Below are 24976 nucleotides of genomic sequence, written 5' to 3'. Positions count from 1 at the left end.
TTAATAGCGTCAGATTTTATCTTAAAATACAAGAACTTTTCGTGGTTCTTGTCAATTTTTGTTGGTTTTCATCTTATGAACTTATTTCAGTCAGCTCGATCTTTCTTCTTCAAAGCAAAAAGATTTTATCTTCAAATACAAGAACTTTTCGTGGATTTGTTGATTTTCAGCAAATGAACATATTTCAGCGAGCGAGAAGTTTTTTCTTTAAAAGCGTAAGATTTTATCTTAAAATACAAGAACTTTTCGTGGTTCTTGTCAATTTTTGTTGGTTTTCATCTTATGAACTTATTTCAGTCAGCTCGATCTTTCTTCTTCAAAGCAAAAAGATTTTATCTTCAAATACAAGAACTTTTCGTGGTTTTGTTGATTTTCAGCAAATGAAGATATTTCAGGGAGGGAGAAGTTTTTTCTTCAATCGCGTCAGATTTTATCTTAAAATACAAGAACTTTTCGTGGTTCTTGTCAATTTTTGTTGGCTTTCATCCAATGAACTTATTTCAGTCAGCCAGATCTTTCTTCTTCAAAGCAAAAAGATTTTATCTTCAAATACAAGAACTTTTCGTGGTTTTGTTGATTTTCAGCAAATGAACATATTTCAGCGAGCGAGAAGTTTTTTCTTTAAAAGCGTTAGATTTTAGGTTAAAATACAAGAACTTTTCGTGGTTCTTGTCAATTTTTGTTGGTTTTCATCCAATGAACTTATTTCAGTCAGCTGGATCTTTCTTCTTTAAAGCAAAAAGATTTTATCTTCAAATACAAGAACTTTTCGTGGTTTTGTTGATTTACAGCAAATGAACATATTTCAGCGAGGGAGAAGTTTTTTCTTTAATCGCGTCAGATTTTATCTTAAAATACAAGAACTTTTCGTGGTTCTTGTCAATTTTTGTTGGTTTTCATCCAATAAACTTATTTCAGTCAGCTCGATCTTTCTTCTTCAAAGCAAAAAGATTTTATCTTCAAATACAAGAACTTTTCGTGGTTTTGTTGATTTTCAGCAAATGAACATATTTCAGCGAGGGAGAAGTTTTTTCTTTAATAGCGTCAGATTTTATCTTAAAATACAAGAACTTTTCGTGGCTCTTGTCAATTTTTGTTGGTTTTCATCCAATGAACTTATTTCAGTCAGCCAGATCTTTCTTCTTCAAAGCAAAAAGATTTTATCTTCAAATACAAGAACTTTTCGTGGTTTTGTTGATTTTCAGCAAATGAACATATTTCAGCGAGCTAGAAGTTTTTTCTTCAATAGCGTAAGATTTTATCTTAAAATACAAGAACTTTTCGTGGTTCTTGTCAATTTTTGTTGGTTTTCATCCAATGAACTTATTTCAGTCAGCTAGATCTTTCTTCTTCAAAGCAAAAAGATTTTATCTTCAAATACAAGAACTTTTCGTGGTTTTGTTGATTTTCAGCAAATGAACATATTTCAGCGAGCGAGACGTTTTTTCTTTAATAGCGTCAGATTTTATCTTAAAATACAAGAACTTTTCGTGGTTCTTGTCAATTGTTGTTGGTTTTCATCTTATGAACTTATTTCAGTCAGCTCGATCTTTCTTCTTCAAAGCAAAAAGATTTTATCTTCAAATACAAGAACTTTTCGTGGTTTTGTTGATTTTCAGCAAATGAACATATTTCAGCGAGCGAGAAGTTTTTTCTTTAATCACGTCAGATTTTATCTTAAAATACAAGAACTTTTCGTGGTTCTTGTCAATTTTTGTTGGCTTTCATCCAATGAACTTATTTCAGTCAGCCAGATCTTTCTTCTTCAAAGCAAAAAGATTTTATCTTCAAATACAAGAACTTTTCGTGGTTTTGTTGATTTTCAGCAAATGAACATATTTCAGCGAGCGAGAAGTTTTTTCTTTAAAAGCGTTAGATTTTAGCTTAAAATACAAGAACTTTTCGTGGTTCTTGTCAATTTTTGTTGGTTTTCATCCAATGAACTTATTTCAGTCAGCTCGATCTTTCTTCTTCAAAGCAAAAAGATTTTATCTTCAAATACAAGAACTTTTCGTGGTTTTGTTGATTTTCAGCAAATGAACATATTTCAGCGAGGGAGAAGTTTTTTCTTTAATAGCGTCAGATTTTATCTTAAAATACAAGAACTTTTCGTGGCTCTTGTCAATTTTTGTTGGTTTTCATCCAATGAACTTATTTCAGTCAGCCAGATCTTTCTTCTTCAAAGCAAAAAGATTTTATCTTCAAATACAAGAACTTTTCGTGGTTTTGTTGATTTTCAGCAAATGAACATATTTCAGCGAGCTAGAAGTTTTTTCTTCAATAGCGTAAGATTTTATCTTAAAATACAAGAACTTTTCGTGGTTCTTGTCAATTTTTGTTGGTTTTCATCCAATGAACTTATTTCAGTCAGCTAGATCTTTCTTCTTCAAAGCAAAAAGATTTTATCTTCAAATACAAGAACTTTTCGTGGTTTTGTTGATTTTCAGCAAATGAACATATTTCAGCGAGCGAGACGTTTTTTCTTTAATAGCGTCAGATTTTATCTTAAAATACAAGAACTTTTCGTGGTTCTTGTCAATTGTTGTTGGTTTTCATCTTATGAACTTATTTCAGTCAGCTCGATCTTTCTTCTTCAAAGCAAAAAGATTTTATCTTCAAATACAAGAACTTTTCGTGGTTTTGTTGATTTTCAGCAAATGAACATATTTCAGCGAGCGAGAAGTTTTTTCTTTAAAAGCGTTAGATTTTAGCTTAAAATACAAGAACTTTTCGTGGTTCTTGTCAATTTTTGTTGGTTTTCATCCAATGAACTTATTTCAGTCAGCTCGATCTTTCTTCTTCAAAGCAAAAAGATTTTATCTTCAAATACAAGAACTTTTCGTGGTTTTGTTGATTTTCAGCAAATGAACACATTTCAGCGAGCGAGAAGTTTTTTCTTTAAAAGCGTCAGATTTTATCTTAAAATACAAGAACGTTTCGTGGTTCTTGTCAATTTTTGTTGGTTTTCATCCAATGAACTTATTTCAGTCAGCAAGATCTTTCTTCTTGAAAGCAAAAAGATTTTATCTTCAAATGCAAGAACTTTTCGTGGTTTTGTTGATTTTCAGCAAATGAACATATTTCAGCGAGCGAGAAGTTTTTTCTTTAATAGCGTCAGATTTTATCTTAAAATACAAGAACTTTTCGTGGTTCTTGTCAATTTTTGTTGGTTTTCATCCAATGAACTTATTTCAGTCAGCTGGATCTTTCTTCTTGAAAGCAAAAAGATTTTATCTTCAAATACAAGAACTTTTCGTGGTTTTGTTGATTTTCAGCAAATGATCATATTTCAGCGAGCTAGAAGTTTTTTCTTCAATAGCGTAAGATTTTATCTTAAAATACAAGAAATTTTCGTGTTTCTTGTCAATATTTGTTAGTTTTCATCTTATGAACTTATTTCAGTCAGCAAGATCTTTCTTCTTCAAAGCAAAAAGATTTTATCTTCAAATACAAGAACTTTTCGTGGTTTTGTTGATTTTCAGCAAATGAACATATTTCAGCGAGCGAGACGTTTTTTCTTTAATAGCGTCAGATTTTATCTTAAAATACAAGAACTTTTCGTGGTTCTTGTCAATTTTTGTTGGTTTTCATCTTATGAACTTATTTCAGTCAGCTCGATCTTTCTTCTTCAAAGCAAAAAGATTTTATCTTCAAATACAAGAACTTTTCGTGGATTTGTTGATTTTCAGCAAATGAACATATTTCAGCGAGCGAGAAGTTTTTTCTTTAAAAGCGTAAGATTTTATCTTAAAATACAAGAAATTTTCGTGGTTCTTGTCAATTTTTGTTGGTTTTCATCTTATGAACTTATTTCAGTCAGCTCGATCTTTCTTCTTCAAAGCAAAAAGATTTTATCTTCAAATACAAGAACTTTTCGTGGTTTTGTTGATTTTCAGCAAATGAAGATATTTCAGCGAGGGAGAAGTTTTTTCTTTAATCGCGTCAGATTTTATCTTAAAATACAAGAACTTTTCGTGGTTCTTGTCAATTTTTGTTGGCTTTCATCCAATGAACTTATTTCAGTCAGCCAGATCTTTCTTCTTCAAAGCAAAAAGATTTTATCTTCAAATACAAGAACTTTTCGTGGTTTTGTTGATTTTCAGTAAATGAACATATTTCAGCGAGCGAGAAGTTTTTTCTTTAAAAGCGTTAGATTTTAGCTTAAAATACAAGAACTTTTCGTGGTTCTTGTCAATTTTTGTTGGTTTTCATCCAATGAACTTATTTCAGTCAGCTAGATCTTTCTTCTTTAAAGCAAAAAGATTTTATCTTCAAATACAAGAACTTTTCGTGGTTTTGTTGATTTTCAGCAAATGAACATATTTCAGCGAGGGAGAAGTTTTTTCTTTAATCGCGTCAGATTTTATCTTAAAATACAAGAACTTTTCGTGGTTCTTGTCAATTTTTGTTGGTTTTCATCCCATAAACTTATTTCAGTCAGCTCGATCTTTCTTCTTCAAAGCAAAAAGATTTTATCTTCAAATACAAGAACTTTTCGTGGTTTTGTTGATTTTCAGCAAATGAACATATTTCAGCGAGCAAGAAGTTTTTACTTCAATAGCGTCCGATTTTATCTTAAAATACAAGAACTTTTCGTGGTTCTTGTCAATTTTTGTTGGTTTTCATCCAATGAACTTATTTCATTCAGCCAGATCTTTCTTCTTCAAAGCAAAAAGATTTTATCTTCAAATACAAGAACTTTTCGTGATTTTGTTGATTTTCAGCAAATGAACATATTTCAGCGAGCGAGAAGTTTTTTCTTTAATAGCTTCAGATTTTATCTTAAAATACAAGAACTTTTCGTGGTTCTTGTCAATTTTTGTTGGTTTTCATCTTATGAACTTATTTCAGTCAGCTAGATCTTTCTTCTTCAAAGCAAAAAGATTTTATCTTCAAATACAAGAACTTTTCGTGGTTTTGTTGATTTTCAGCAAATGAACATATTTCAGCGAGCGAGAAGTTTTTTCTTTAAAAGCGTAAGATTTTATCTTAAAATACAAGAACTTTTCGTGGTTCTTGTCAATTTTTGTTGGTTTTCATCTTATGAACTTATTTCAGTCAGCTCGATCTTTCTTCTTCAAAGCAAAAAGATTTTAACTTCAAATACAAGAACTTTTCGTGATTTTGTTGATTTTCAGCAAATGAACATATTTCAGCGAGCGAGAAGTTTTTTCTTTAATAGCTTCAGATTTTATCTTAAAATACAAGAACTTTTCGTGGTTCTTGTCAATTGTTGTTGGTTTTCATCCAATGAACTTATTTCAGTCAGCCAGATCTTTCTTCTTCAAAGCAAAAAGGTTTTATCTTCAAATACAAGAACTTTTCGTGGTTTTGTTGATTTTCAGCAAATGAACATATATCAGCGAGGGAGAAGTTTTTTCTTTAATAGCGTCAGATTTTATGTTAAAATACAAGAACTTTTCGTGGTTCTTGTCAATTTTTGTTGGTTTTCATCCAATGAACTTATTTCAGTCAGCTAGATCTTTCTTCTTCAAAGCAAAAAGATTTTATCTTCAAATACAAGAACTTTTCGTGGTTTTGTTGATTTTCAGCAAATGAACATATTTCAGCGAGCGAGACGTTTTTTCTTTAATAGCGTCAGATTTTATCTTAAAATACAAGAACTTTTCGTGGTTCTTGTCAATTTTTGTTGGTTTTCATCTTATGAACTTATTTCAGTCAGCTCGATCTTTCTTCTTCAAAGCAAAAAGATTTTATCTTCAAATACAAGAACTTTTCGTGGTTTTGTTGATTTTCAGCAAATGAACATATTTCAGCGAGCGAGAAGTTTTTTCTTTAAAAGCGTCAGATTTTATCTTAAAATACTAGAACTTTTCGTGGTTCTTGTCAATTTTTGTTGGTTTTCATCCAATGAACTTATTTCAGTCAGCAAGATGTTTCTTCTTGAAAGCAAAAAGATTTTATCTTCAAATGCAAGAACTTTTCGTGGTTTTGTTGATTTTCAGCAAATGAACATATTTCAGCGAGCGAGAAGTTTTTTCTTTAATAGCGTCAGATTTTATCTTAAAATACAAGAACTTTTCGTGGTTCTTGTCAATTTTTGTTGGTTTTCATCCAATGAACTTATTTCAGTCAGCTGGATCTTTCTTCTTGAAAGCAAAGAGATTTTATCTTCAAATACAAGAACTTTTCGTGGTTTTGTTGATTTTCAGCAAATGAACATATTTCAGCGAGCTGGAAGTTTTTTCTTTAATAGCGTAAGATTTTATCTTAAAATACAAGAACTTTTCGTGGTTCTTGTCAATTTTTGTTGGTTTTCATCTGATGAACTTATTTCATTCAGCTCGATCTTTCTTCTTCAAAGCAAAAAGATTTTATCTTCAAATACAAGAACTTTTCGTGGTTTTGTTGATTTTCAGCAAATGAACATATTTCAGCGAGCTGGAAGTTTTTTCTTTAATAGCGTAAGATTTTATCTTAAAATACAAGAACTTTTCGTGGTTCTTGTCAATTTTTGTTAGTTTTCATCTTATGAACTTATTTCAGTCAGCTAGATCTTTCTTCTTCAAAGCAAAAAGATTTTATCTTCAAATACAAGAACTTTTCGTGGTTTTGTTGATTTTCAGCAAATGAACATATATCAGCGAGCTAGAAGTTTTTTCTTCAATAGCGTCAGATTTTATCTTAAAATACAAGAACTTTTCGTGGTTCTTGTCAATTTTTGTTGGTTTTCATCTGATGAACTTATTTCAGTCAGCCAGATCTTTCTTCTTCAAAGCAAAAAGATTTTATCTTCAAATACAAGAACTTTTCGTGGTTTTGTTGATTTTCAGCAAATGAACATATTTCAGCGAGGGAGAAGTTTTTTCTTTAATAGCGTCAGATTTTATCTTAAAATACAAGAACTTTTCGTGGTTCTTGTCAATTTTTGTTGGTTTTCATCCAATGAACTTATTTCAGTCAGCCAGATCTTTCTTCTTCAAAGCAAAAAGATTTTATCGTCAAATACAAGAACTTTTCGTGGTTTTGTTGATTTTCAGCAAATGAACATATTTCAGCGAGCGAGAAGTTTTTTCTTTATCAGCGTCAGATTTTATCTTAAAATACAAGAACTTTTCGTGGTTCTTGTCAATTTTTGTTGGTTTTCATCTTATGAACTTATTTCAGTCAGCAAGATCTTTCTTCTTCAAAGCAAAAAGATTTTATCTTCAAATACAAGAACTTTTCGTGGTTTTGTTGATTTTCAGCAAATGAACATATTTCAGCGAGCGAGAAGTTTTTTCTTTAAAAGCGTAAGATTTTATCTTAAAATACAAGAACTTTTCGTGGTTCTTGTCAATTTTTGTTGGGTTTCATCTTATGAACTTATTTCAGTCAGCTCGATCTTTCTTCTTCAAAGCAAAAAGATTTTATCTTCAAATACAAGAACTTTTCGTGGTTTTGTTGATTTTCAGCAAATCAACATATTTCAGCGAGGGAGAAGTTTTTTCTTTAATAGCGTCAGATTTTATCTTAAAATACAAGAACTTTTCGTGGTTCTTGTCAATTTTTGTTGGTTTTCATCCAATGAACTTATTTCAGTCAGCCAGATCTTTCTTCAAAGCAAAAAGATTTTATCTTCAAATACAAGAACTTTTCGTGGTTTTGTTGATTTTCAGCAAATGAACATATTTCAGGGAGCTAGAAGTTTTTTCTTCAATAGCGTAAGATTTTATCTTAAAATACAAGAACTTTTCGTGTTTCTTGTCAATTTTTGTTAGTTTTCATCTTATGAACTTATTTCAGTCAGCTAGATCTTTCTTCTTCAAAGCAAAAAGATTTTATCTTCAAATACAAGAACTTTTCGTGGTTTTGTTAATTTTCAGCAAATGAACATATTTCAGCGAGCGAGAAGTTTTTACTTCAATAGCGTCAGATTTTATCTTAAAATACAAGAACTTTTCGTGGTTCTTGTCAATTTTTGTTGGCTTTCATCCAATGAACTTATTTCAGTCAGCAAGATCTTTCTTCTTGAAAGCAAAAAGATTTTATCTTCAAATGCAAGAACTTTTCGTGGTTTTGTTGATTTTCAGCAAATGAACATATTTCAGCGAGCGAGAAGTTTTTTCTTTATTAGCGTCAGATTTTATCTTAAAATACAAGAACTTTTCGTGGTTCTTGTCAATTTTTGTTGGTTTTCATCCAATGAACTTATTTCATTCAGCTGGATCTTTCTTCTTCAAAGCAAAAAGATTTTATCTTCAAATACAAGAACTTTTCGTGATTTTGTTGATTTTCAGCAAATGAACATATTTCAGCGAGCGAGAAGTTTTTTCTTTAATAGCTTCAGATTTTATCTTAAAATACAAGAACTTTTCGTGGTTCTTGTCAATTTTTGTTGGTTTTCATCCAATGAACTTATTTCAGTCAGCCAGATCTTTCTTCTTCAAAGCAAAAAGGTTTTATCTTCAAATACAAGAACTTTTCGTGGTTTTGTTGATTTTCAGCAAATGAACATATATCAGCGAGGGAGAAGTTTTTTCTTTAATAGCGTCAGATTTTATATTAAAATACAAGAACTTTTCGTGGTTCTTGTCAATTTTTGTTGGTTTTCATCCAATGAACTTATTTCAGTCAGCTAGATCTTTCTTCTTCAAAGCAAAAAGATTTTATCTTCAAATACAAGAACTTTTCGTGGTTTTGTTGATTTTCAGCAAATGAACATATTTCAGCGAGCGAGACGTTTTTTCTTTAATAGCGTCAGATTTTATCTTAAAATACAAGAACTTTTCGTGGTTCTTGTCAATTTTTGTTGGTTTTCATCTTCTGAACTTATTTCAGTCAGCTCGATCTTTCTTCTTCAAAGCAAAAAGATTTTATCTTCAAATACAAGAACTTTTCGTGGTTTTGTTGATTTTCAGCAAATGAACATATTTCAGCGAGCGAGAAGTTTTTTCTTTAAACGCGTCAGATTTTATCTTAAAATACTAGAACTTTTCGTGGTTCTTGTCAATTTTTGTTGGTTTTCATCCAATGAACTTATTTCAGTCAGCAAGATGTTTCTTCTTGAAAGCAAAAAGATTTTATCTTCAAATGCAAGAACTTTTCGTGGTTTTGTTGATTTTCAGCAAATGAACATATTTCAGCGAGCGAGAAGTTTTTTCTTTAATAGCGTCAGATTTTATCTTAAAATACAAGAACTTTTCGTGGTTCTTGTCAATTTTTGTTGGTTTTCATCCAATGAACTTATTTCAGTCAGCTGGATCTTTCTTCTTGAAAGCAAAGAGATTTTATCTTCAAATACAAGAACTTTTCGTGGTTTTGTTGATTTTCAGCAAATGAACATATTTCAGCGAGCTGGAAGTTTTTTCTTTAATAGCGTAAGATTTTATCTTAAAATACAAGAACTTTTCGTGGTTCTTGTCAATTTTTGTTGGTTTTCATCTGATGAACTTATTTCATTCAGCTCGATCTTTCTTCTTCAAAGCAAAAAGATTTTATCTTCAAATACAAGAACTTTTCGTGGTTTTGTTGATTTTCAGCAAATGAACATATTTCAGCGAGCTAGAAGTTTTTTCTTTAATAACGTAAGATTTTATCTTAAAATACAAGAACTTTTCGTGGTTCTTGTCAATTTTTGTTAGTTTTCATCTTATGAACTTATTTCAGTCAGCTAGATCTTTCTTCTTCAAAGCAAAAAGATTTTATCTTCAAATACAAGAACTTTTCGTGGTTTTGTTGATTTTCAGCAAATGAACATATATCAGCGAGCAAGAAGTTTTTTCTTCAATAGCGTCAGATTTTATCTTAAAATACAAGAACTTTTCGTGGTTCTTGTCAATTTTTGTTGGTTTTCATCTGATGAACTTATTTCAGTCAGCCAGATCTTTCTTCTTCAAAGCAAAAAGATTTTATCTTCAAATACAAGAACTTTTCGTGGTTTTGTTGATTTTCAGCAAATGAACATATTTCAGCGAGGGAGAAGTTTTTTCTTTAATAGCGTCAGATTTTATCTTAAAATACAAGAACTTTTCGTGGTTCTTGTCAATTTTTGTTGGTTTTCATCCAATGAACTTATTTCAGTCAGCCAGATCTTTCTTCTTCAAAGCAAAAAGATTTTATCGTCAAATACAAGAACTTTTCGTGGTTTTGTTGATTTTCAGCAAATGAACATATTTCAGCGAGCGAGAAGTTTTTTCTTTATCAGCGTCAGATTTTATCTTAAAATACAAGAACTTTTCGTGGTTCTTGTCAATTTTTGTTGGTTTTCATCTTATGAACTTATTTCAGTCAGCAAGATCTTTCTTCTTCAAAGCAAAAAGATTTTATCTTCAAATACAAGAACTTTTCGTGGTTTTGTTGATTTTCAGCAAATGAACATATTTCAGCGAGCGAGAAGTTTTTTCTTTAAAAGCGTAAGATTTTATCTTAAAATACAAGAACTTTTCGTGGTTCTTGTCAATTTTTGTTGGGTTTCATCTTATGAACTTATTTCAGTCAGCTCGATCTTTCTTCTTCAAAGCAAAAAGATTTTATCTTCAAATACAAGAACTTTTCGTGGTTTTGTTGATTTTCAGCAAATCAACATATTTCAGCGAGGGAGAAGTTTTTTCTTTAATAGCGTCAGATTTTATCTTAAAATACAAGAACTTTTCGTGGTTCTTGTCAATTTTTGTTGGTTTTCATCCAATGAACTTATTTCAGTCAGCCAGATCTTTCTTCAAAGCAAAAAGATTTTATCTTCAAATACAAGAACTTTTCGTGGTTTTGTTGATTTTCAGCAAATGAACATATTTCAGGGAGCGAGAAGTTTTTTCTTCAATAGCGTAAGATTTTATCTTAAAATACAAGAACTTTTCGTGTTTCTTGTCAATTTTTGTTAGTTTTCATCTTATGAACTTATTTCAGTCAGCTGGATCTTTCTTCTTCAAAGCAAAAAGATTTTATCTTCAAATACAAGAACATTTCGTGGTTTTGTTAATTTTCAGCAAATGAACATATTTCAGCGAGCAAGAAGTTTTTACTTCAATAGCGTCAGATTTTATCTTAAAATACAAGAACTTTTCGTGGTTCTTGTCAATTTTTGTTGGCTTTCATCCAATGAACTTATTTCAGTCAGCAAGATCTTTCTTCTTGAAAGCAAAAAGATTTTATCTTCAAATGCAAGAACTTTTCGTGGTTTTGTTGATTTTCAGCAAATGAACATATTTCAGCGAGCGAGAAGTTTTTTCTTTATTAGCGTCAGATTTTATCTTAAAATACAAGAACTTTTCGTGGTTCTTGTCAATTTTTGTTGGTTTTCATCCAATGAACTTATTTCATTCAGCTAGATCTTTCTTCTTCAAAGCAAAAAGATTTTATCTTCAAATACAAGAACTTTTCGTGATTTTGTTGATTTTCAGCAAATGAACATATTTCAGCGAGCGAGAAGTTTTTTCTTTAATAGCTTCAGATTTTATCTTAAAATACAAGAACTTTTCGTGGTTCTTGTCAATTTTTGTTGGTTTTCATCCAATGAACTTATTTCAGTCAGCCAGATCTTTCTTCTTCAAAGCAAAAAGGTTTTATCTTCAAATACAAGAACTTTTCGTGGTTTTGTTGATTTTCAGCAAATGAACATATATCAGCGAGGGAGAAGTTTTTTCTTTAATAGCGTCAGATTTTATATTAAAATACAAGAACTTTTCGTGGTTCTTGTCAATTTTTGTTGGTTTTCATCCAATGAACTTATTTCAGTCAGCTAGATCTTTCTTCTTCAAAGCAAAAAGATTTTATCTTCAAATACAAGAACTTTTCGTGGTTTTGTTGATTTTCAGCAAATGAACATATTTCAGCGAGCGAGACGTTTTTTCTTTAATAGCGTCAGATTTTATCTTAAAATACAAGAACTTTTCGTGGTTCTTGTCAATTTTTGTTGGTTTTCATGTTCTGAACTTATTTCAGTCAGCTCGATCTTTCTTCTTCAAAGCAAAAAGATTTTATCTTCAAATACAAGAACTTTTCGTGGTTTTGTTGATTTTCAGCAAATGAACATATTTCAGCGAGCGAGAAGTTTTTTCTTTAAACGCGTCAGATTTTATCTTAAAATACTAGAACTTTTCGTGGTTCTTGTCAATTTTTGTTGGTTTTCATCCAATGAACTTATTTCAGTCAGCAAGATGTTTCTTCTTGAAAGCAAAAAGATTTTATCTTCAAATGCAAGAACTTTTCGTGGTTTTGTTGATTTTCAGCAAATGAAGATATTTCAGCGAGGGAGAAGTTTTTTCTTTAATAGCGTCAGATTTTATCTTAAAATACAAGAACTTTTCGTGGTTCTTGTCAATTTTTGTTGGTTTTCATCCAATGAACTTATTTCAGTCAGCTGGATCTTTCTTCTTGAAAGCAAAGAGATTTTATCTTCAAATACAAGAACTTTTCGTGGTTTTGTTGATTTTCAGCAAATGAACATATTTCAGCGAGCGAGAAGTTTTTTCTTTAATAGCTTCAGATTTTATCTTAAAATACAAGAACTTTTCGTGGTTCTTGTCAATTTTTGTTGGTTTTCATCCAATGAACTTATTTCAGTCAGCCAGATCTTTCTTCTTCAAAGCAAAAAGGTTTTATCTTCAAATACAAGAACTTTTCGTGGTTTTGTTGATTTTCAGCAAATGAACATATATCAGCGAGGGAGAAGTTTTTTCTTTAATAGCGTCAGATTTTATATTAAAATACAAGAACCTTTCGTGGTTCTTGTCAATTTTTGTTGGTTTTCATCCAATGAACTTATTTCAGTCAGCTAGATCTTTCTTCTTCAAAGCAAAAAGATTTTATCTTCAAATACAAGAACTTTTCGTGGTTTTGTTGATTTTCAGCAAATGAACATATTTCAGCGAGCGAGACGTTTTTTCTTTAATAGCGTCAGATTTTATCTTAAAATACAAGAACGTTTCGTGGTTCTTGTCAATTTTTGTTGGTTTTCATGTTCTGAACTTATTTCAGTCAGCTCGATCTTTCTTCTTCAAAGCAAAAAGATTTTATCTTCAAATACAAGAACTTTTCGTGGTTTTGTTGATTTTCAGCAAATGAACATATTTCAGCGAGCGAGAAGTTTTTTCTTTAAACGCGTCAGATTTTATCTTAAAATACTAGAACTTTTCGTGGTTCTTGTCAATTTTTGTTGGTTTTCATCCAATGAACTTATTTCAGTCAGCAAGATGTTTCTTCTTGAAAGCAAAAAGATTTTATCTTCAAATGCAAGAACTTTTCGTGGTTTTGTTGATTTTCAGCAAATGAAGATATTTCAGCGAGGGAGAAGTTTTTTCTTTAATAGCGTCAGATTTTATCTTAAAATACAAGAACTTTTCGTGGTTCTTGTCAATTTTTGTTGGTTTTCATCCAATGAACTTATTTCAGTCAGCTGGATCTTTCTTCTTGAAAGCAAAGAGATTTTATCTTCAAATACAAGAACTTTTCGTGGTTTTGTTGATTTTCAGCAAATGAACATATTTCAGCGAGCGAGAAGTTTTTTCTTTAATAGCTTCAGATTTTATCTTAAAATACAAGAACTTTTCGTGGTTCTTGTCAATTTTTGTTGGTTTTCATCTTATGAACTTATTTCAGTCAGCTAGATCTTTCTTCTTCAAAGCAAAAAGATTTTATCTTCAAATACAAGAACTTTTCGTGGTTTTGTTGATTTTCAGCAAATGAACATATTTCAGCGAGCTGGAAGTTTTTTCTTTAATAGCGTAAGATTTTATCTTAAAATACAAGAACTTTTCGTGGTTCTTGTCAATTTTTGTTGGTTTTCATCTGATGAACTTATTTCAGTCAGCCAGATCTTTCTTCTTCAAAGCAAAAAGATTTTATCTTCAAATACAAGAACTTTTCGTGGTTTTGTTGATTTTCAGCAAAGGAACATATTTCAGCGAGGGAGAAGTTTTTTCTTTAATAGCGTCAGATTTTATCTTAAAATACAAGAACTTTTCGTGGTTCTTGTCAATTTTTGTTGGTTTTCATCCAATGAACTTATTTCAGTCAGCTGGATCTTTCTTCTTCAAAGAAAAAAGATTTTATCTTCAAATACAAGAACTTTTCGTGGTTTTGTTGATTTTCAGCAAATGAACATATTTCAGCGAGCGAGAAGTTTTTTCTTTGAAAGCGTAAGATTTTATCTTAAAATACAAGAACTTTTCGTGGTTCTTGTCAATTTTTGTTGGTTTTCATCTTATGAACTTATTTCAGTCAGCTCGATCTTTCTTCTTCAAAGCAAAAAGATTTTATCTTCAAATACAAGAACTTTTCGTGGTTTTGTTGATTTTCAGCAAATCAACATATTTCAGCGAGGGAGAAGTTTTTCTTTAATAGCGTCAGATTTTATCTTAAAATACAAGAACTTTTCGTGGTTCTTGTCAATTTTTGTTGGTTTTCATCCAATGAACTTATTTCAGTCAGCCAGATCTTTCTTCAAAGCAAAAAGATTTTATCTTCAAATACAAGAACTTTTCGTGGTTTTGTTGATTTTCAGCAAATGAACATATTTCAGCGAGCGAGACGTTTTTTCTTTAATAGCGTCAGATTTTATCTTAAAATACAAGAACTTTTCGTGGTTCTTGTCAATTTTTGTTGGTTTTCATCTTATGAACTTATTTCAGTCAGCTAGATCTTTCTTCTTCAAAGCAAAAAGATTTTATCTTCAAATACAAGAACTTTTCGTGGTTTTGTTGATTTTCAGCAAATGAACATATTTCAGCGAGCGAGAAGTTTTTTCTTCAATAGCGTCAGATTTTATCTGAAAATACAAGAACTTTTCGTGGTTCTTGTCAATTTTTGTTGGTTTTCATCTGATGAACTTATTTCAGTCAGCCAGATCTTTCTTCTTCAAAGCAAAAAGATTTTATCTTCAAATACAAGAACTTTTCGTGGTTTTGTTGATTTTCAGCAAATGAACATATTTCAGCGAGCGAGACGTTTTTTCTTTAATAGCGTCAGATTTCATCTTAAAATACAAGAACTTTTCGTGGTTCTTGTCAATTTTTGTTGGTATTCATCTTATGAACTTATTTCAGTCAGCTCGATCTTTCTTCTTCAAAGCAAAAAGATTTTATCTTCAAATACAAGAACTTTTCGTGGTTTTGTTGATTTTCAGCAAATGAAGATATTTCAGCGAGGGAGAAGTTTTTTCTTTAATCGCGTCAGATTTTATCTTAAAATACAAGAACTTTTCGTGGTTCTTGTCAATTTTTGTTGGCTTTCATCCAATGAACTTATTTCAGTCAGCCAGATCTTTCTTCTTCAAAGCAAAAAGATTTTATCTTCAAATACAAGAACTTTTCGTGGTTTTGTTGATTTTCAGCAAATGAACATATTTCAGCGAGCGAGAAGTTTTTTCTTTAAAAGCGTTAGATTTTAGCTTAAAATACAAGAACTTTTCGTGGTTCTTGTCAATTTTTGTTGGTTTTCATCCAATGAACTTATTTCAGTCAGCTAGATCTTTCTTCTTTAAACCAAAAAGATTTTATCTTCAAATACAAGAACTTTTCGTGGTTTTGTTGATTTTCAGCAAATGAACATATTTCAGCGAGGGAGAAGTTTTTTCTTGAATAGCGTCAGATTTTATTTTAAAATACAAGAACTTTTCGTGGTTCTTGTCAATTTTTGTTCGTTTTCATCCAATGAACTTATTTCAGTCAGCAAGATCTTTCTTCTTCAAAGCAAAAAGATTTTATCTTCAAATGCAAGAACGTTTCGTGGTTTTGTTGATTTTCAGCAAATCAACATATTTCAGCGAGCTGGAAGTTTTTTCTTTAACAGCGTAAGATTTTATCTTAAAATACAAGAACTTTTCGTGGTTCTTGTCAATTTTTGTTGGTTTTCATCCAATGAACTTATTTCAGTCAGCCAGATCTTTCTTCAAAGCAAAAAGATTTTATCTTCAAATACAAGAACTTTTCGTGGTTTTGTTGATTTTCAGCAAATGAACATATTTCAGCGAGCGAGAAGTTTTTTCTTTAAAAGCGTCAGATTTTAGTTTAAAATACAAGAACTTTTCGTGGTTCTTGTCAATTTTTGTTGGTTTTCATCCAATGAACTTATTTCAGTCAGCAAGATCTTTCTTCGTGAAAGCAAAAAGATTTTATCTTCAAATACAAGAACTTTTCGTGGTTTTGTTGATTTTCAGCAAATGAACATATTTCAGCGAGGGAGAAGTTTTTTCCTTAATAGCGTCAGATTTTATCTTAAAATACAAGAACTTTTCGTGGTTCTTGTCAATTTTTGTTGGTTTTCATCCCATAAACTTATTTCAGTCAGCTAGATCTTCCTTCTTGAAAGCAAAAAGATTTTATCTTCAAATACAAGAACTTTTCGTGGTTTTGTTGATTTTCAGCAAATGAACATATTTCAGCGAGCGAGAAGTTTTTTCTTTAAAAGCGTCAGATTTTATCTTAAAACACAAGAACTTTTCGTGGTTCTTGTCAATTTTTGTTGGTTTTCATCCAATGAACTTATTTCAGTCAGCTGGATCTTTCTTTTTGAAAGCAAAAAGATTTTATCTTCAAATACAAGAACTTTTCGTGGTTTTGTTGATTTTCAGCAAATGAACATATTTCAGCGAGCGAGACGTTTTTTCTTTATTAGCGTCAGATTTTATCTTAAAATACAAGAACTTTTCGTGGTTCTTGTCAATTTTTGTTGGTTTTCATCCAATGAACTTATTTCAGTCAGCTGGAACTTTCTTCTTGAAAGCAAAAAGATTTTATCTTCAAATACAAGAACTTTTCGTGGTTTTGTTGATTTTCAGCAAATGAACATATTTCAGCGAGCTGGAAGTTTTTTCTTTAATAGCGTAAGATTTTATCTTAAAATACAAGAACTTTTCGTGGTTCTTGTCAATTTTTGTTGGTTTTCATCTGATGAACTTATTTCATTCAGCTAGATCTTTCTTCTTCAAAGCAAAAAGATTTTATCTTCAAATACAAGAACTTTTCGTGGTTTTGTTGATTTTCAGCAAATGAAGATATTTCAGCGAGGGAGAAGTTTTTTCTTTAATCGCGTCAGCTTTTATCTTAAAATACAAGAACTTTTCGTGGTTCTTGTCAATTTTTGTTGGCTTTCATCCAATGAACTTATTTCAGTCAGCCAGATCTTTCTTCTTCAAAGCAAAAAGATTTTATCTTCAAATACAAGAACTTTTCGTGGTTTTGTTGATTTTCAGCAAATGAACATATTTCAGCGAGCGAGACGTTTTTTCTTTAATAGCGTCAGATTTTATCTTAAAATACAAGAACTTTTCGTGGTTCTTGTCAATTTTTGTTGGTTTTCATCTTATGAACTTATTTCAGTCAGCTAGATCTTTCTTCTTCAAAGCAAAAAGATTTTATCTTCAAATACAAGAACTTTTCGTGGTTTTGTTGATTTTCAGCAAATGAACATATTTCAGCGAGCGAGAAGTTTTTTCTTCAATAGCGTCAGATTTTATCTGAAAATACAAGAACTTTTCGTGGTTCTTGTCAATTTTTGTTGGTTTTCATCTGATGAACTTATTTCAGTCAGCCAGATCTTTCTTCTTCAAAGCAAAAAGATTTTATCTTCAAATACAAGAACTTTTCGTGGTTTTGTTGATTTTCAGCAAATGAACATATTTCAGCGAGCGAGACGTTTTTTCTTTAATAGCGTCAGATTTCATCTTAAAATACAAGAACTTTTCGTGGTTCTTGTCAATTTTTGTTGGTTTTCATCTTATGAACTTATTTCAGTCAGCTAGATCTTTCTTCTTCAAAGCAAAAAGATTTTATCTTCAAATACAAGAACTTTTCGTGGTTTTGTTGATTTTCAGCAAATGAACATATTTCAGCGAGCGAGAAGTTTTTTCTTTAAAAGCGTAAGATTTTATCTTAAAATACAAGAACTTTTCGTGGTTCTTGTCAATTTTTGTTGGTTTTCATCTTATGAACTTACTTCAGTCAGCTCGATCTTTCTTCTTCAAAGCAAAAAGAATTTATCTTCAAATACAAGAACTTTTCGTGGTTTTGTTGATTTTCAGCAAATGAAGATATTTCAGCGAGGGAGAAGTTTTTTCTTTAATCGCGTCAGATTTTATCTTAAAATACAAGAACTTTTCGTGGTTCTTGTCAATTTTTGTTGGCTTTCATCCAATGAACTTATTTCAGTCAGCCAGATCTTTCTTCTTCAAAGCAAAAAGATTTTATCTTCAAATACAAGAACTTTTCGTGGTTTTGTTGATTTTCAGCAAATGAACATATTTCAGCGAGCGAGAAGTTTTTTCTTTAAAAGCGTTAGATTTTAGCTTAAAATACAAGAACTTTTCGTGGTTCTTGTCAATTTTTGTTGGTTTTCATCCAATGAACTTATTTCAGTCAGCTAGATCTTTCTTCTTTAAACCAAAAAGATTTTATCTTCAAATACAAGAACTTTTCGTGGTTTTGTTGATTTTCAGCAAATGAACATATTTCAGCGAGGGAGAAGTTTTTTCTTGAATAGCGTCAGATTTTATTTTAAAATACAAGAACTTTTCGTGGTTCTTGTCAATTTTTGTTCGTTTTCATCCAATGAACTTATTTCAGTCAGCAAGATCTTTCTTCTTCAAAGCAAAAAGATTTTATCTTCAAATGCAAGAACGTTTCGTGGTTTTGTTGATTTTCAGCAAATCAACATATTTCAGCGAGCTGGAAGTTTTTTCTTTAACAGCGTAAGATTTTATCTTAAAATACAAGAACTTTTCGTGGTTCTTGTCAATTTTTGTTGGTTTTCATCCAATGAACTTATTTCAGTCAGCCAGATCTTTCTTCAAAGCAAAAAGATTTTATCTTCAAATACAAGAACTTTTCGTGGTTTTGTTGATTTTCAGCAAATGAACATATTTCAGCGAGCGAGAAGTTTTTTCTTTAAAAGCGTCAGATTTTAGTTTAAAATACAAGAACTTTTCGTGGTTCTTGTCAATTTTTGTTGGTTTTCATCCAATGAACTTATTTCAGTCAGCAAGATCTTTCTTCGTGAAAGCAAAAAGATTTTATCTTCAAATACAAGAACTTTTCGTGGTTTTGTTGATTTTCAGCAAATGAACATATTTCAGCGAGGGAGAAGTTTTTTCCTTAATAGCGTCAGATTTTATCTTAAAATACAAGAACTTTTCGTGGTTCTTGTCAATTTTTGTTGGTTTTCATCCCATAAACTTATTTCAGTCAGCTAGATCTTCCTTCTTGAAAGCAAAAAGATTTTATCTTCAAATACAAGAACTTTTCGTGGTTTTGTTGATTTTCAGCAAATGAACATATTTCAGCGAGCGAGAAGTTTTTTCTTTAAAAGCGTCAGATTTTATCTTAAAACACAAGAACTTTTCGTGGTTCTTGTCAATTTTTGTTGGTTTTCATCCAATGAACTTATTTCAGTCAGCTGGATCTTTCTTTTTGAAAGCAAAAAGATTTTATCTTCAAATACAAGAACTTTTCGTGGTTTTGTTGATTTTCAGCAAATGAACATATTTCAGCGAGCGAGACGTTTTTTCTTTATTAGCGTCAGATTTTATCTTAAAATACAAGAACTTTTCGTGGTTCTTGTCAATTTTTGTTGGTTTTCATCCAATGAACTTATTTCAGTCAGCTGGATCTTTCTTCTTGAAAGCAAAAAGATTTTATCTTCAAATACAAGAACTTTTCGTGGTTTTGTTGATTTTCAGCAAATGAACATATTTCAGCGAGCTGGAAGTTTTTTCTTTAATAGCGTAAGATTTTATCTTAAAATACAAGAACTTTTCGTGGTTCTTGTCAATTTTTGTTGGTTTTCATCTGATGAACTTATTTCATTCAGCTAGATCTTTCTTCTTCAAAGCAAAAAGATTTTATCTTCAAATACAAGAACTTTTCGTGGTTTTGTTGATTTTCAGCAAATGAAGATATTTCAGCGAGGGAGAAGTTTTTTCTTTAATCGCGTCAGCTTTTATCTTAAAATACAAGAACTTTTCGTGGTTCTTGTCAATTTTTGTTGGCTTTCATCCAATGAACTTATTTCAGTCAGCCAGATCTTTCTTCTTCAAAGCAAAAAGATTTTATCTTCAAATACAAGAACTTTTCGTGGTTTTGTTGATTTTCAGCAAATGAACATATTTCAGCGAGCGAGAAGTTTTTTCTTTAAAAGCGTTAGATTTTAGCTTAAAATACAAGAACTTTTCGTGGTTCTTGTCAATTTTTGTTGGTTTTCATCCAATGAACTTATTTCAGTCAGCTAGATCTTTCTTCTTTAAACCAAAAAGATTTTATCTTCAAATACAAGAACTTTTCGTGGTTTTGTTGATTTTCAGCAAATGAACATATTTCAGCGAGGGAGAAGTTTTTTCTTGAATAGCGTCAGATTTTATTTTAAAATACAAGAACTTTTCGTGGTTCTTGTCAATTTTTGTTGGTTTTCATCCTATAAACTTATTTCAGTCAGCTAGATCTTTCTTCTTGAAAGCAAAAAGATTTTATCTTCAAATACAAGAACTTTTCGTGGTTTTGTTGATTTTCAGCAAATGAACATATTTCAGCGAGCGAGAAGTTTTTTCTTTAAAAACGTCAGATTTTATCTTAAAATACAAGAACTTTTCGTGGTTCTTGTCAATTTTTGTTCGTTTTCATCCAATGAACTTATTTCAGTCAGCAAGATCTTTCTTCTTGAAAGCAAAAAGATTTTATCTTCAAATACAAGAACTTTTCGTGGTTTTGTTGATTTTCAGCAAATGAACATATTTCAGCGAGCGAGAAGTTTTTTCTTTAAAAGCGTCAGATTTTAGCTTAAAATACAAGAACTTTTCGTGGTTCTTGTCAATTTTTGTTGGTTTTCATCCAATGAACTTATTTCAGTCAGCAAGATCTTTCTTCGTGAAAGCAAAAAGATTTTATCTTCAAATACAAGAACTTTTCGTGGTTTTGTTGATTTTCAGCAAATGAACATATTTCAGCGAGGGAGAAGTTTTTTCCTTAATCGCGTCAGATTTTATCTTAAAATACAAGAACTTTTCGTGGTTCTTGTCAATTTTTGTTGGTTTTCATCCCATAAACTTATTTCAGTCAGCTAGATCTTCCTTCTTGAAAGCAAAAAGATTTTATCTTCAAATACAAGAACTTTTCGTGGTTTTGTTGATTTTCAGCAAATGAACATATTTCAGCGAGCGAGAAGTTTTTTCTTTAAAAGCGTCAGATTTTATCTTAAAATACAAGAACTTTTCGTGGTTCTTGTCAATGTTTGTTCGTTTTCATCCAATGAACTTATTTCAGTCAGCAAGATCTTTCTTCTTGAAAGCAAAAAGATTTTATCTTCAAATGCAAGAACTTTTCGTGGTTTTGTTGATTTTCAGCAAATCAACATTTTTCAGCGAGCTGGAAGTTTTTTCTTTAATAGCGTAAGATTTTATCTTAAAATACAAGAACTTTTCGTGGTTCTTGTAAATTTTTGTTGGTTTTCATGCAATGAACTTATTTCAGTCAGCTGGATCTTTCTTTTTGAAAGCAAAAAGATTTTATCTTCAAATACAAGAAATTTTCGTGGTTTTGTTGATTTTCAGCAAATGAACATATTTCAGCGAGCGAGACGTTTTTTCTTTATTAGCGTCAGATTTTATCTTAAAATACAAGAACTTTTCGTGGTTCTTGTCAATTTTTGTTGGTTTTCATCCAATGAACTTATTTCAGTCAGCTGGATCTTTCTTCTTGAAAGCAAAAAGATTTTATCTTCAAATACAAGAACTTTTCGTGGTTTTGTTGATTTTCAGCAAATGAACATATTTCAGCGAGCTGGAAGTTTTTTCTTTAATAGCGTAAGATTTTATCTTAAAATACAAGAACTTTTCGTGGTTCTTGTCAATTTTTGTTGGTTTTCATCTGATGAACTTATTTCATTCAGCTAGATCTTTCTTCTTCAAAGCAAAAAGATTTTATCTTCAAATACAAGAACTTTTCGTGATTTTGTTGATTTTCAGCAAATGAACATATTTCAGCGAGCGAGAAGTTTTTTCTTTAATAGCGTCAGATTTTATCTTAAAATACAAGAACTTTTCGTGGCTCTTGTCAATTTTTGTTGGTTTTCATCCAATGAACTTATTTCAGTCAGCCAGATCTTTCTTCTTCAAAGCAAAAAGATTTTATCTTCAAATACAAGAACTTTTCGTGGTTTTGTTGATTTTCAGCAAATGAACATATTTCAACGAGCGAGAAGTTTTTTCCCTAAAAGCGTAAGATTTTATCTTAAAATACAAGAACTTTTCGTGGTTCTTGTCAATTTTTGTTGGTTTTCATATTATGAACTTATTTCAGTCAGCTCGATCTTTCTTCTTCAAAGCAAAAAGATTTTATCTTCAAATACAAGAACTTTTCGTGGTTTTGTTGATTTTCAGCAAATGAACATATTTCAGCGAGCGAGAAGTTTTTTCTTTAAAAGCGTCAGATTTTATCTTAAAATACAAGAACTTTTCGTGGTTCTTGTCAATTTTTGTTGGTTTTCATCTTATGAACTTATTGCATTCAGCTGGATCTTTCTTCTTCAAAGCAAAAAGATTTTATCTTCAAATACAAGAACTTTTCGTCATTTTGTTGATTTTCAGCAAATGAACATATTTCAGCGAGCGAGACGTTTTTTCTTGATTAGCGTCAGATTTTATCTTAAAATACAAGAACTTTTCGTGGTTCTTGTCAATTTTTGTTGGTTTTCATCCAATGAACTTATTTCAGTCAGCTGGATCTTTCTTCTTCAAAGCAAAAAGATTTTATCTTCAAATACAAGAACTTTTCGTGGTTTTGTTGATTTTCAGCAAATGAACATATTTCAGCGAGCTGGAAGTTTTTTCTTGAATAGCGTAAGATTTTATCTTAAAATACAAGAACTTTTCGTGGTTCTTGTCAATTTTTGTTGGTTTTCATCTGATGAACTTATTTCATTCAGCCAGATCTTTCTTCTTCAAAGCAAAATGATTTTATCTTCAAATACAAGAACTTTTCGTGATTTTGTTGATTTTCAGCAAATGAACATATTTCAGCGAGCGAGAAGTTTTTTCTTTAATAGCGTCAGATTTTATCTGAAAATACAAGACCTTTTCGTGGCTCTTGTCAATTTTTGTTGGTTTTCATCCAATGAACTTATTTCAGTCATCCAGATCTTTCTTCTTCAAAGCAAAAAGATTTTATCTTCAAATACAAGAACTTTTCGTGGTTTTGTTGATTTTCAGCAAATGAACATATTTCAGCGAGCGAGAAGTTTTTTTCTTTATCAGCGTCAGATTTTATCTTAAAATACAAGAACTTTTCGTGGTTCTTGTCAATTTTTGTTGGTTTTCATCCAATGAACTTATTTCAGTCAGCTGGATCTTTCTTCTTGAAAGCAAAAAGATTTTATCTTCAAATACAAGAACTTTTCGTGGTTTTGTTGATTTTCAGCAAATGAACATATTTCAGCGAGCTGGAAGTTTTTTCTTTAATAGCGTAAGATTTTATCTTAAAATACAAGAACTTTTCGTGGTTCTTGTCAATTTTTGTTGGTTTTCATCCAATGAACTTATTTCAGTCATCCAGATCTTTCTTCTTCAAAGCAAAAAGATTTTATCTTCAAATACAAGAACTTTTCGTGGTTTTGTTGATTTTCAGCAAATGAACGTATTTCAGCGAGCGAGAAGTTTTTTCCTTAAAAGCGTAAGATTTTATCTTAAAATACAAGAACTTTTCATGGTTCTTGTCAATTTTTGTTGGTTTTCATCCAATGAACTTATTTCAGTCAGCTCGATCTTTCTTCTTGAAAGCAAAAAGATTTTATCTTCAAATACAAGAACTTTTCGTGGTTTTGTTGATTTTCCGCAAATGAACATATTTCAGCGAGCGAGAAGTTTTTTCTTTAATAGCGTCAGATTTTATCTTAAAATACAAGAACTTTTCGTGGCTCTTGTCAATTTTTGTTGGTTTTCATCCAATGAACTTATTTCATTCAGCCAGATCTTTCTTCTTCAAAGCAAAAAGATTTTATCTTCAAATACAAGAACTTTTCGTGGTTTTGTTGATTTTCAGCAAATCAACATTTTTCAGCGAGCTGGAAGTTTTTTCTTTAATAGCGTAAGATTTTATCTTAAAATACAAGAACTTTTCGTGGTTCTTGTAAATTTTTGTTGGTTTTCATGCAATGAACTTATTTCAGTCAGCTGGATCTTTCTTTTTGAAAGCAAAAAGATTTTATCTTCAAATACAAGAAATTTTCGTGGTTTTGTTGATTTTCAGCAAATGAACATATTTCAGCGAGCGAGACGTTTTTTCTTTATTAGCGTCAGATTTTATCTTAAAATACAAGAACTTTTCGTGGTTCTTGTCAATTTTTGTTGGTTTTCATCCAATGAACTTATTTCAGTCAGCTGGATCTTTCTTCTTGAAAGCAAAAAGATTTTATCTTCAAATACAAGAACTTTTCGTGGTTTTGTTGATTTTCAGCAAATGAACATATTTCAGCGAGCTGGAAGTTTTTTCTTTAATAGCGTAAGATTTTATCTTAAAATACAAGAACTTTTCGTGGTTCTTGTCAATTTTTGTTGGTTTTCATCTGATGAACTTATTTCATTCAGCTAGATCTTTCTTCTTCAAAGCAAAAAGATTTTATCTTCAAATACAAGAACTTTTCGTGATTTTGTTGATTTTCAGCAAATGAACATATTTCAGCGAGCGAGAAGTTTTTTCTTTAATAGCGTCAGATTTTATCTTAAAATACAAGAACTTTTCGTGGTTCTTGTCAATTTTTGTTGGTTTTCATCCAATGAACTTATTTCAGTCAGCCAGATCTTTCTTCTTCAAAGCAAAAAGATTTTATCTTCAAATACAAGAACTTTTCGTGGTTTTGTTGATTTTCAGCAAATGAACATATTTCAACGAGCGAGAAGTTTTTTCCTTAAAAGCGTAAGATTTTATCTTAAAATACAAGAACTTTTCGTGGTTCTTGTCAATTTTTGTTGGTTTTCATCTTATGAACTTATTTCAGTCAGCTCGATCTTTCTTCTTCAAAGCAAAAAGTTTTTATCTTCAAATACAAGAACTTTTCG

This window comes from Heptranchias perlo, chromosome 13, assembly GCF_035084215.1.
Source record: "Heptranchias perlo isolate sHepPer1 chromosome 13, sHepPer1.hap1, whole genome shotgun sequence".
Lineage (NCBI taxonomy): Eukaryota > Metazoa > Chordata > Chondrichthyes > Hexanchiformes > Hexanchidae > Heptranchias > Heptranchias perlo.
Note: the sequence above shows the minus strand (reverse complement) of the source record.